Raw genomic sequence first — 12,728 nt, 5'->3', positions numbered from 1 at the left:
TTGTTGTGCTTTGAGCGCGTGCTCTTTGTATTCCGTTCGATCTTGTTAGAGTCTGAAGGTTTCTTTGAGCAGAGTGGAGGGAAGGAGACCTTGGTTACGCTTTAACCGCTAGCGATAGAGCAGCATTCACAAGCGAGCACCGAAGCGAATGTGTTGGCACACGTTGTTTATGGAACCAACCGATTTGCAACGTACACGGCACCGAGCTTATAATATGAAAAGCTTCACGGACTCATTCGGTTCCCAGTGGGACATAAGTGTTTTATATCCAGGATGGTATTGAAGGAGGCGGATGAGGGGAGAAGCTCCCCTACACTATCTCGATGCTTCAAGAGAAGTACTGCAACTCCCCCCTCCCCTTCTGGAAATTATTCAAATACCACACTGTCCATATCCCATTTTAAACTCAAAAGCCTCCCTATGTCGTATGCCGTAGTGGTAATGTCGTCGCCTTGCAATCAAGGGGTTTCGGGTTCGAAACCGATGGTACACAGTGGTTCGGACCCCGCTTTAAACTTTAGATCCAGTACCGACTAATCTACAGTATTTGTGCATAAGTGGACTTCGGACTTGGTCGTTGTCTCAATAAAGTGCATCGTGTCATCTCGTACTGCTGGTTGGAAATATGCAGCGCATGTTTTTTTTTTTACAGGCTGAAAGATAAGTGCTTATTCCTGTGCACGTATCCTATTCTTAAATACCTAAAATATTTTAAAAGCATTTAATGCGAATTGTAGATAAATCATGGTCGGAGTGCATATAATATTTTAGTATTATGCGGACTACCCCATTTGTCTACGTTAAATTATATTCCCCTCGCAAACATGATTCATTCGGTTAGGTTAAGTTAGGTTGAGGGTTCCATAAGTGGGAATCGTATTTGGCGGAATACATGTGGCGATCGGCGGTAGTTCGTCAAATGTTGTGTTACATTTTAAAAAATAAGCTTTCTTTAAGGAATATAAAGGTAAAAAGAAAGTCATTGCTATGATGTCGCTACAAGAGACTATACAGATATACTGTAGGTCAGGCATGTCCAACGAGTCGATCGCGATCGACCGGTCGATCGCGGGACGTTTTTTGGTCGATCGCAGTTATCTATTGTAATTATACGAATATACGTTATTTGAATTAAACTTATCTTAGAATGGTTTTGGTAGAAATAAAAGTTAAAGAAGAACTGTTAGGAATAATATTTTTGAAACTGAAAACTACAGGTCAGAACATACTTAATTCATTAAGTCTTTTTTTATGGAGAGGGGAGCCGAGAAAGCAGAATTAGAAATGATGAGTGGTTATTTGATCTGTCATTTCTAGTCGACTTTGCAGGTAAATTAAGTGAAATGGACCTTGCACTACAAGGCAAAAAGAAATTAATTGCTGAAATGATGAGTACAGTTTCATCATACAAAACCAAATTCGAGCTAATACTGACTGATTTAGCAAATAATATATTTGATCACTTTCCTAATATGCAGCACCATCTGAAAAAATATCTAGATTTTGTTGCTCGTACAGATAAATATGTGAGTGAAATAGGTTCGGTTATCCAAGAGTTCGAAAACAGATTCCGTGACTTCAACAAAATTAGCGTAGTTGTAGAATACTTGTCATTCCCATTCAAATCAGATTTGAAAATTAAAGAAATTACAGCTGTTATCAGTGAAAACTACACAATGACTCAGCCATCCCTTGAGGAGAAGATATCAACACTAAAAAATGACATCTTTCTCAAGAGTCGCGCTGAAGAAGAATCGTTTTGGAAGTTGGTGCCCAGAGAAAAAATCCCCAATTTGAGAAGATGCAGTGAAATTGTGCACTCATATTTCGGTTCAACATGTTGCTGTGGATTGGCGTTCTCTTACCTAAAAATGAGTAAACAACGTTCCAACATGGCAGATGAGCAACTCGAGGATTCCCTAACACTGGCCCTCACTGAATACTCGATTGCCTTCCAAAGACTGGTGAACGACATGCAGGCTCAGACATCTCACTAACCAAAAGGTAAGTTATTTCAACACATATTACTTTTATTGTATTATTTATTGTGTTATTTGCATATTTTCCCTACGGTTACTTAACGATTAATAGTAGCTCACTGCCTGTTGTGACAATAAAAAGTAGATCACTACTTGATTGAAGTTGGACATGCCTGCTATATGTAACTGGCAATGTTTTAGATCCTCATAACAACATCCAGGTGCTAAGGACGTGCCCCCTCTGCCCCTCCACACATCTTCCAAACACCCAAGAAGGAAGTGAAACTGTTGTAATACAACAGACGATACAAAGCGTTTGTATGAGAGCAGTGTACAAGGGGAAACATGCTTATGAAAGCAGCGCACGATTGAAAATCAATGTGCAAGGGAAAATAACGGAAGCTTGCGGCTGAAGTAATTGTAAAGCTGTAATGGGCGGAAGTAACGTCCGTGTGGGAACAATATGCTATTCAATTCACCGGACGATGGAGTTAGGTTATTTCGCTTTGCATGTGCCACCAGTAAGACTACTATCATAATGTCAGTGAGTGTGTTTGGTGAGCATTTCTGACATCACAGGTCGGTAAAGATGTATGTGATCACCAGGGAACATATTTATATGTAGTAAAAATGTGCTAAATATGTAAGTACATATTTAGTTATTTTCACCAAAATATGGAGTTAAAAATGGACTTAAAATTGTGAAAATTTACCTTTTTTAATAATATAACACACTACACGAGCTACATAAAATACAGTCTCGGTATTGTACTAACTGTTACCGTGACTGTCTTGAGGAACCAGAACCGAATCCCTACTTCCCTAGTAGAGAGGGCGGGGTTAGAAATGGGCTGCTCGACTTGACTCTCTTCGGTGTAAAATTGAAAATAAAAATGTTGTTCGGATGACATAAAACTTGTTTAACGCAATTGAAGGGTATGAAAAAGGTCGTATACTTTTATTTGTTTAACGTCGCTTCGGACTTTGTCAGTTATTCGCAAGAACTTCACCCAACTCTTTCAGTTATATGGGGGGGGGGGGGTGACGTAGTTATTGCGCGAATGTGGAGTATACGTTGAGAAATGTATTGAAATATGGAAATATTATGTTAAAATAACTAAAATATGTAAAATATAAGCCAAAACCTAATGTACGAGATACAAATATGGAAGATAAAAACTGAATTTTTCGAGTCTACATGCCACGATGCGCAAAGATAATACAAAAAGTAACTGATTGCAGCTTCATACATAAATATGTATTTACATATAAATCCATTCCTTGGTGATCACTGGGGTCTAGCGCTTATTTTTGTGCACGCCACCTTGCTGTACAGGGTGTATCAGAAGTCCCTTACTTCATGGAATTTGACATGGGCGATACAAAATAGGCCTAGGGGGGACAGACACCTTTTGGATTATGTCACGGGGACGGCCGCCATCTTGACTTCAACTCTTTTATTTGAAATGATAGGTGGGTCATGTGATACACGACTATAGGCTAGAATGCCGTCAGGATGTCAAATCTGAAATCAGATTTCATGTAACTTCATTTGGTGAAAAGTTATTGGCAACTGAATGTGATGTTTACCTGTTACAGAATGTGCTCCACATGTTGTCCGTGCTGGGCAATGCACGTGCAGACGCTTCTCCCAATGTCTGTGGGCACCGAGCAAGGTATCTGGTGAAATTTGCTCAAAGGTAGCAATGATACGTTGTTCCAAATGACGAAGAACACGAATTTTTACACCATACGCCATAGCCTTAACGTGTCCCCAAAGGTAGAAGTCCATTGAACTTAGGTCTGGTGATCGGGCAGGTCATTCAGCTATCACACGTGACCAATCCATGCCCCAGAAAATTGTTCATCCTGTTACTGACGCACTTGGGCGCCATAATGGGGAGGCGTTGAAAAACCTGGGAAATGTACCATCTTTCGACATCAGAGCTGGCAGTATCTTTTCCTGTAGCATCCCCAAGTATCGTTCCGCATTTAAATTTTCTTGAATGAAAAAAGGACCGATTATCCGTGTTCCCCATATGCCTGCCCACACCATAATTTTGCCTGCACCGGTCATTTTGGAGGGATCTGTCCATGCGGGGTTGCCATGCGACCAATAGCGCATGTTTTGCCTATTCACCTCCCCATTTACGTAGAAGTTCGCTTCATCGGAATGGAGTATTTGCATAGCGACGTTTGGACTTAGCCGTAATTGCGCGATAGCCCACTCGCAAAACTGCACGCGGCGATCTGGATCGTCCTCGGAGAGGTGTTGCTGCATTTGTCCCTTATACGGATGCAACTTGTGCCTCTGTAGCACCCTGTACGCTGAACTGTGACTCATAGCACATTGCATTGCTATACGACCTGTGCTTCGCTGTGGTGACGTCGAGAAGGAGGCCAACACTGCCGTAGCTATTGCTTCATCCGTGACTGTCCGTGGTCGTCCACTACGCTGTCTGTCCAAGACCGTGACCGTCTCCTCGAATTTGGTTAATAACTGTGCCACTGCAACATGTGATACAGGGTGACTTTCTGGATGACGCAGGTTGAAATCGGCAGACACTGCACGTGCACTTCTCCCACCACACAGTTTGACGATCTGGATACGTTCCTCAGTTGTTAACGGCATGGTTCAGCACCTTCAACAAGCAGGTATCACATGACCCACCTATCATTTTAAATAAAAAAAAGTTGAATTCAAGATGGCGGCCGTCCCCGTGACATACTCCAAAAGGTGTCCCCCTAGGCCTATTTTGTATCGCCCATATCAAATTCCGTGAAAATACATAACTGCCGATTATACAAGGGGTGGTAAGGGACTATACACCCTGTATTTCTGTATGCCTGCTTAAATCCGAAAAAAAAACTGTATTGAATAATTGTATCAGAGCCTAGGGAGGGGCAACTGGGGACCTTTCGCGAGGTTCCCCTCTTCAAATAAAATTAATTGCATGGTTTGTTAGTAGTTTAAACAGTAGGATGCTGATGCTTCCAATTAACCAACTAATCTGGTTGTTCCTGACTTCATGAATTATTTTGACATAATTAAAAGTATCCAAAGTTACTGAAATTATATTCTAAGCAAAGTACTACACAACAATCGTGTTCAGTTATTTCAAACAAAGATAATTATGTACAGTCGTATAATTACAGAATGAAACGAATATGTGATTTATTGTACATGAAAGAATGCAAATTCACCACAGCGTCAAAATTCAATGGAAAATAAACAATACAGAGTTATGAAAATGAGGTTTTCTTTCAGCCAAAACTTTAATCACTGAAGATGGGAGTGACGTTAGCTCTCGAAACCTCGGGAGCCTATCCGGAAATCACTTGGCTGATATCCAGTGAAAACCTTTTCATCATTCGGTGCCAGGAAAGCTTCAAGAATGATTTAAAACAGAGTTGTGTTAGAGAATCATATTCGATGTGATTAAAAATTGCCAATATCACACATAAAATAATAGTCTGATATTGAACACATCCAACTTTGTAATTAATATAATGAACCTTACACCAGGGTGCAGTGGCGGCGATTAGTGGTAGGGGGCAGGGGCAGTTGGCCCCAACGATTTACTACTTTTGCCTCCATACTATGGCCTCTTAATGCTAAGCCTTGTCTAAAAAAAATAATAAAGCAAACTGTCCTTGACTCCCAGTTTTAGCTACTGCCAGGGGCGCATCGGAAATGAAGTGAAAAAATAATTTAGAAACTTTTATTAGCTTTCCTTAATTTTTGGTTCCAATTTTAAGAAATATGTAAATTAATTGTTTCTTAATTGCAATAATGTTTATATTGTGATTATTAAAAGACGCCTGTACTTGAGACTATTGAGCAGAAATCTCTGATTTTTTCAGTCCTCTGAAAATCTTGGTTATAACCCCGCGTAAATCGAATGCCCCAGGTCCTATCCGACCATGTGCCGGCCCTACATGTATTCGTAAATTTACCACCTTTTTCAATGAAGGACAACCGTAAATATTTATTGATTTGGTTATTTTATGTCGTTTTTCTACCACTTTTAGCGAATCGCGACGATTGGAATGAATGATGACAGTATGAAATTGATAAATGGAAGCGAGGTTGGCACAGGTCAGCCGTACACACACACACACACACAGACAGACAATGACACTCTCCCAACGGACAGTTGTTGATACGTGGCAGAAAAACATGGGAAAATTACTTCTCAACAATGGACTTTCCCAATCACTGGCGTATGCAGAGATAGCTGATGGTGAAGATCTTGGAAAACACCCTTTTTTTCATTATTAAGAGTGACAAGTTCTAAATATACGAAATACCTTATTTTATTATGTAACCCACTCCCTAGAAATCAGCTATGTACACCCAACGGCGGAAGAAACAGTAGGCGAATTGTCCACCACCATTTTAATTCGGTCTGTATCACACATTGTGATGACAATGAATTGAAATAATGACGTCAATTAGCAGAGAACAATGCCTGCTTCGAACCAACATATTTTCATTCCTTAAAACAACACACAATGTTGAATAAAAAAGTAATTAAAATAGCGGTGGACAATTTGCCTACCATTATCTTTGAAGTTGACTGTACTATCCACTTTTACATTCCAGCACCCCCTCCGAAGAAAAATCTGCGGTCTCCTGCGTTCTCAATAGATGGGTTCCATGTGACGTCAGGATGCGCATAACCGCCATGTTTGTGGCCAATTTTATTTGCAGTTTGCAAGGAAATATTCACTACGTTGCGTTCGTTATCTGCACCCACTTCAAGTTTGTTTTAAATTACGAATATATGTGTTGGTATCTTCCGCCCCCATACAAAAGTATGTTTACAAGAACTGGCCTTAATCATGGCTGCTCGAAACCCCAATGCAACAAATAGTTCATTTTATCGCCACCAGGTTGAAATCTGGCGCTGTACTTCCATGATGGGTTGTAATAATGACGTAAACTGCTCCAATTGGTTATGGATTTGCCTTTACCTTGCAATCTGGCAATAAACGAGAGATTATTTCTCGCAACTTCCAGCCACTAACAAATGCCTTTCTAATTAATAACTCAGCTAGATCACTTTACGTGATTATTTGTACAACCCATCATGGAAGTACAGCGCCACATTTCAACCTGGTGGCGGAAAATTGTACTTTTTTTTTTTTTTTTTTTTTTTTTTTTTTTTGCCATCCTCTTCCCCATGCTCTCTCTGCATAGTGGATTCACCAAATTTCAGAGTTCTACGATGCCTCAAAAAGGCTACAGAGGGCTCTGAGTTGGGTAACTTTAATTCTGGCCACCCGTACGTGAAACGCACCTGTAACAGACGAGGCCCAGGGCCGATTTAATACTTACGACTAACGGGCAATGTATGAAAAAACTGTGGTAATTCTTGAAATTCAGAGAGAACATTGTTGCTGTGAATGTCGTGCAGTATTTGCGATGATTTGGTGGTAACGAATGCTGCAAGTTCGTGATTTAAAAGTGCATACTGTTTTCATCTTGTGAAGGTTGTGGAATATGTTTTAAGATAGCACAGGATACACAAACGATTACCATTTCAATGTAAAAAAAAAACGAAATCCTAAATGCCTACGAGAAAGCGAAACTTGTTGGAGTCATTATCGTAAGGTTTTCCCTACCTCAGGTAGGCCCATCCTTCTTTGCATCATTCCATTTGTTAAGATAAGAGTGAAGAAATACAGAAAGGGCGAGGGGCGCCTGCAAATATTGCACGAATTCAATAACCTTAAACATGAATCTTCGAGAGAGGTTGTAATTGATGCCAGGACACGATTTCCTCCAAGCTATGTACTGTTACGTGTTGTCCGAAGCAAAATGCGCGACCTCAACGCAGCGATTGTTAGTGAATGGATGACAGAGGAGAACTCGAGTATCAAAGGGTATTTGGAACTGAACGTGGGCACAAAATAACAATAAAGCGAGCAAGGAACTCGCAGCTTTACGGCTTTGAAGCTATTCAGGAAAGGAGTCTCTTTTGTAGCGCGTGTCACTCATGGCAACCGTACACTCGGTTCTTGCCATTCAACACAGTTCTATGCCACGGGAAGGCAGCGTGTCTAGAAAGGGAGTTGATAGGGGTTGAATCCTCCCTCAATGTTACAAGGATGGGATGCAACACTGAGAAAGAGTAGAGAGATAAAGGGTGGTGGGAGGAGAAAGAGAGAAGCACACACGCACCCCCCCACCCACACACACTGCGGCTACTCGTTTTCTCTGGAATTTGGGGAGCAAGCGGATAAAAACAAGTCCTTTGCGCAAGTAGGACTCGAGAGGGCTTGTATAATACATAAAATTATGTATTATGCAGTAGGTATCCACGTTGAGAGGGGAGAAGGTCGAACTGGTCCATCCGTGGAAATTACGACCTTGCATTTACGTATTTATTTATTTATCATCTTGGTTTTAATGGTAGGGTTAAGTCCTAGGTCTAATCTTTCAATCAACAATTCCTTTCCTCATGACAAGTTGCATGTATTATTATTACTAGAGCCTGGATCTGTAAGCGAAATGCATATTCTTTTCCAGACTTCTAATGGTAAGGAGAAAGGTTATACTTCGTATTACATACCTTGATGAGCTATTTAACTAAGGTTGAAAGTGCTTATAAATGCTTATTTCTGCAGGAAACAGTTATGCTTGCTTATTTTATGATTTTGGTTTAAAATAGCATATTTTACCCAAATCTGTCATGTTTCAATCTTATTTCAATCACACGACGACATTGGGATGACGAGATCAATGCTTCTTAATAGCCGCACGGGAGAAACGGCATCCAAGAAAATATACAGTACATCCAAAATCATTTTTCCAAATTACCTGATATTATAACACAGTTGAAAGCTCGAAATAATCCATTGCAACATTCGCTTTCTCTCATTGATGAAGTTTCAGTAACGTTGTCTTCAGAAACTCACGGTGCTGCTAAAATTGTGTCCGACAAGCTCAGTCAGGTATTACTGAAAAATCCCGGTTACAAAACATTGTGTCAAATTTATAAAAATATTTCTGGTGAAGAAACAGACATTGAAGAGGAATTCACCGAAGAAGAACTGTGGTGTTTTTCACATGCGCCTGTGGCAAGAACATTTTCACTGTACAAATCATTCTTCACTGACAGACACAGAAGCTTTACACAAGAAAATCTCAGGATGACCTTCCTTACATACTGTAACAGCTTTGAATAAGATAAGAGATCTAATAAACAAATGTTTTTTTTCAGATTTTCCTGTATTTGTTCATGCTTACTTTGGTGCTTATTTTTTTTCATTTTTTTGTGCTTATTAACTTGCTTATTTTACTGTTTGATTGTGCTTATAAATCCGGGCCATAATTATTACTATTATTATTGTATTTGGCATCTAAAATTGTGAAAGGGAAGTAACAACGTACGAACACACAAGAAATGGCCATAAACATTTTGCTACAAACACACAAAGAACAAAACAATGCATGCATATACGGGAATCCATTAATGAACACAAGCGGATACAATGCTCATTCGAAAGTAGTTTGTAAGTTACTATTTTCAACTAGGCAGGTCAGAGATTTATTACAAATAAATTATATTCGAGAATATATTTCAACAGGAGAGTAATTGAATCGGCAGGTTTAAGAAGGTAATGAAGATCAAAAGATGGCAAAATGACCTTTTGTACTCGACATCATCGGAAAGCGTCGCTCTACACGTGAGTGTGAAGAAAGATGTAAAAAGCCGTCCCTGGAGGAAGATACAGAACCCTGAAATCAACGTAAGGTGTAAGAAGGAAATTAATCCTGGACCTGTGACAATCCCCACGGATGCAGCTTACAATGCCACATTACCAATCAACGAAAAAAGTGAATGATGTTAGGAAAAGCATCCCCTTTATTCCAGACGACAAAAAAATCTTTCTACGACGTCATGGTAACTTGGCCTACTACTTCTCACCACGATGAAGATCAGTCGGTGAATGAATGACTGTTTGTTGTTTCACTTGCGTTCAAATTTTCAAAATTTGGGCATTATTTTGTATTATTAATTCCATTGTGTACTTTCGTGTTGTAAATTACACGATAATATATTTTCTTTTCCATTGTACACTTTATTTCGTTTTAAGAAGGAAATAAATCCAACACCTTGTTTACATTTTATACAAGTTCTGGTTACATGTACATTGTTTTTTACATACTCCTCTATACCTACACAGGGATCCCACGTTCCAGTACGAATTTTGTTGTTCTTGGACGCACACTCTCCCACTTATACCGTTTTTCTTGATTTCCCACAAATTTACTTTTTGGACTTATTCCATTCTTAAACCTGCCTATTGCGGCCTCTCCGATGGCGCAGTGGTAGCGTCGTCGCTTTGTAATCAAGGGTTCCCGGGTTCAATACTCGGTGGAGGCACATAGTGGTTCGGATTCCACTTTAAACTGTACGCCCAGTCCCGATTAGCCTTACTGTGCATAAAGTGGACTTAAAAACACTAAAATCAAAACCTGCCTATTCAATTAGAAGTGAATGGCCTTTTCATGGGCGTCCGAAGGGGGGTAAAGTGGGCAGCATTGCCATTTCCTGGAAATTGAATGTCAAACTAAAATTATATTTGATTGCAGTCGAAGAAATTTGCGTTAATTATAAAGGACTGATATTACAAAAATACCGGTACAGATCGTTTCAGGAACATAGTAACATCAAACTGAAGCACTGTCTTCTGGATCAAATGTATTACTTGCCCACCTCTGGAAAAAATCCTGCGCACGTCCTTGGCCCTTTCAACAATGAATCCTATAAATTACAGAACACTCCATTGAGATATACCTACTTTGACTTGACCTTCTTCGCCCCTCCTAAACGACACACTATACCAGAAAGGTGTTAATGCCAAATTGTAGCCACCACACTACTTTACATTTCGTTCACTATAGAGCGACCATTGGAAAAAAACCTTGGACTAAAAGTCCCCGCGCATCTTTCCCTTTTTCCGTTCAGCTCGGGCCATAAGGAAGCATGAACCACTCTCCACCTTCCCTCCGCGCGGGAGTACGGCGGACAGGAGTCGCGGGTCTGCGCAGGTTTCTTTGCTTGTGGTTCCACTATATAGTGAACGCATCTGTACTGAGTGTTGGCTGGCATCTTATATCTTCCAATCTTCTTCGAGGGTGCGTGCTTTGGGGCTGGTAGCTGGTGGCATAGGCTGTCCTGTAGCAACGTTGCCAAGCGTAATCTTGCTTTTGCTTAGTGCAGTGTTTTCACGTTGAAAGCAAGTGCAGTTAGTCAAGGTTTTTCGACCGTTATTTTCCACCGCGCTCATGAGGGTCCACCAGTCAGGGTTCTTTACCAACACTCGCTGATTGGTTGATTTCCAGCCGCCAGTCTAAACCGCGGGGAATATGAATGGTTGATTTCCAGCCGAAAGTGCAAAATGCGGGATATATGAACATAGGCCGGGACTTATATTTCTCCACAAAATTAGAAATGTACTGCTGCCATAAAAACTGCGAGAACATGCACAAAATCTACATTTGTAATAAGAAAATGATAGAATTTATAACATCTTGCGTGGATCTTGACGCGCCACGAAAAGCTCTGCAAAGGTACGATGATCAGCTGTAATTTCCGAGAAACTCATGGTTCCTACAGCTTTGGAGTGCATTCGTTTACCACTATACTGTTGATATATATATACACTGGTTGCATACATATAGGAGAGAAAATGTCCTGTTGCGAGTATCGTAGCGTCGAAACGAGTCAGTCCAAAGAGCCATTAAGAAACGCAGTTCGTTTTCGTTTCTATGGATTTATTTGGTTCATTTAACTTCGCTTTTCTGCCACTTCTCGCTAATCGCGACGATGAGGATAAGTGATGATGTGATGAAATTGATGAAGAGACACTGAGAAAGAACATCCATGCACATGTCGGGATTCGAACCCGGGGAGCATGGCATTGTAGCGCGCTGTGCTAATCACTCTGCCACGGAGTTCGGCGAAAAGTTGTTCGTTTTGATTTCTTCTAGACGCTGTGAAGTATTCTTGTTATAACACCATTAAGCCTTGTTTCCATGATTATGAAAAACTAAATATGCTGACCAAGGCAGTAATTTATTTTATTAAAAACATAAACTAAACAAATATTTGAGGCCCGACCAGAAGGAAAGAGAGGAAGGGGACGACCCAGGTTGAACTGGAACCAGTACATTTATGGACTGGCACAGAAGAGAGGGAAGACACCGGACGAAGTGAAAAGACTGGCACAGGATAGAACTTCTTTCAAGAAGTGGCTGAAAGGACCCGACGCCTAAGTGGGCATAAGGGAAAAGAAGAAGAAGAAGAAGAAAAACATAAACTAAACGTAACGTTTCAACCTTCTAGCAAGGTCTTCATCAGACTCTGTATCAAGTACAAAAGTCTTGTTACAGAGTCTGATGAAGACCTTGCTAGAAGGTTGAAACGTTACGTTTAGTTTATGTTTTTAATAAAATAAATTACTGCCTTGGTCAACATATTTAGTTTTTCATAAGCATTCTTGATGTTCGTCGACCCTCTATAATATACACATGATGTTAGATGTTCATGCAAGCGATATTACCAGAGGATATAATCTGGCCTAAGTGCACAGAAATTCTTCTCGAGTACAAAATCCGGTGATATTGCAATTTCACGCCTAAAAGCGGAGTCAGGTTTCAATCTACGCGTCGTCAGCGTTTCAAGAAGCCCGGAAGAAAATCGATGCCTGCCCGCCTACGTTTGCGATAATTGT

The 12,728-nt window shown here is 40.4% G+C and overlaps 1 protein-coding gene across 1 annotated transcript in view; it reads right to left on the bottom strand.

Annotated features, from left to right (window-relative positions):
- The window catches only part of LOC145984956 (uncharacterized), a 136,891-nt gene that overhangs the window by 71,088 nt on the left and 53,075 nt on the right, over nucleotides 1–12,728 (bottom strand). The gene's annotated exons all lie outside the window — the stretch shown is intronic.

Source organism: Lepisma saccharinum, chromosome 3 (assembly GCF_977018435.1).
Source record: "Lepisma saccharinum chromosome 3, izLepSacc3.1, whole genome shotgun sequence".
NCBI classification, from domain to species: domain Eukaryota; kingdom Metazoa; phylum Arthropoda; class Insecta; order Zygentoma; family Lepismatidae; genus Lepisma; species Lepisma saccharinum.
The sequence above is the reverse complement of the archived record's forward strand: the minus strand, read 5'-3'. Positions and strand labels throughout refer to the sequence as shown.